Genomic DNA, 1,512 nt, shown 5'->3' with positions numbered 1-1,512 from the left:
CACTCCAATTTGTTGGTTAAATAGTAGGAAAATGGAAATTACTAGTACTTTTAATCCTTGGGAACGATATCTTTGCTCACCGTAGCTATACTATTTATCAAAAGGTGCACTTGCCTTTGTTGTAGTTTTAGTTGATTTCGTGACTATAAAGTTTTTGGCACCATTGTCGGGGACTAAAATATTAGGAAAACTTTATTTATATTAATTTAGCCATTTTTTTACATTATTATTATATATATTTTTAATTTAATTTTTACATTTTAATTTTTCTGAGTTTTCTTTTAATAGGTTCTTTTGGTTTATGACTAGAGGAACCTATTGAGACCATTGATTTTTGACAGCAAGATTGAAAGAACTGCTCGTAGAAATCGTCAAGAGATTAAAGAAACAAGGAAAAGTCAACAAAATATAGTAAACGATCAAGAGGACAATAATATTACTGTGGAGATGGGTGATAAATAATCAACTACCTCCCGTAGATCCTGTCCCTCATACTATGTATGATTATGCCAAGTCCACTTTGATTGGGGCTGAATTGAGTGTTGTGAGACCTACCATTGCTGCAAATAATTTCGAGCTGAAGTCGAACACAATTCATATGGTACAATAGTATGTTCAGTTTGATGGTTTGCAAGATGAAGATCTAAGCACTCATCTGGCCAATTTTCTAGAGATTTGCAGCACATTCGAGATTAATGACGCCACTGATGATGTCAGTCGCTTACAGTTGTTCCCATTTTCATTGAGGAGTAAGGTAAAATAGTGGTTAAATTTTTTACCACGAGGCTCTATCACTACTTGGGCTCAAATGACCAAGAAATTTCTGTTGAAGTACTTCTCACCTACTAAAACAACTAAGTTAAGGAATGACATCTCTTCTTTTGCCCAAATTGATTTAGAGACATTATATGATGCATAGGAGAGATTCAAGGATTTATTAAGAAGGTGCCCTCATCATGGGTTACCTTTATGGTTGCAAGTTCAAACCTTCTCCAATGGTTTGAATCCCTCAACTAGGCAGTTAATTGATACAACAGCTAGTTGAACACTAAATAATAAAACAATCGAGGCAGTTTATGAGTTTATTGAGGAAATGACACTAAATAATTATTAGTGGCAAGTCATTAAAACAAAATCAATGAAAACAACCGGTGTTTTTAATCTAGATGCAGTTACTATGTTGTCAAGCCAAGTGGAAGCACTAAATAAGAAAATTGATGGTTTATACTTTTCTACGTAGGTGAATTCAGTGATGCAATGCGCTGCAAATGGATTAAGGATGATTAATTTAGAATGTTTACCCTTCGATTCTAGCACAAAGAATAAGTAAGTCAACTTTATGAGTAACAATTATAAACCTCAAAATAACCTTTATAGTAATAACTATAATGCAGGTTGGAGGAACCATCCCAATTTTTCTTGAGGTGGTCAAGGAAATCAGAGAACACAATCCCCTTCAGGTTTTCAGCAACCTTATCAGCAAAAGAAGAAACCAAACCTTGAATAGATGCT

General features: G+C 34.1%; 1 non-coding gene across 1 annotated transcript; it reads right to left on the bottom strand.

The window, feature by feature from the left end:
• Positions 1-856: 856 nt before the first annotated feature.
• Positions 857-963, bottom strand: LOC121221422 (small nucleolar RNA R71). The gene has a single exon (XR_005918813.1). It is a non-coding gene; the product is annotated as a small nucleolar RNA R71 (small nucleolar RNA).
• Positions 964-1,512: the final 549 nt, after the last annotated feature.

Source organism: Gossypium hirsutum, chromosome D09 (assembly GCF_007990345.1).
Source record: "Gossypium hirsutum isolate 1008001.06 chromosome D09, Gossypium_hirsutum_v2.1, whole genome shotgun sequence".
NCBI classification, from domain to species: domain Eukaryota; kingdom Viridiplantae; phylum Streptophyta; class Magnoliopsida; order Malvales; family Malvaceae; genus Gossypium; species Gossypium hirsutum.
The sequence above is the reverse complement of the archived record's forward strand: the minus strand, read 5'-3'. Positions and strand labels throughout refer to the sequence as shown.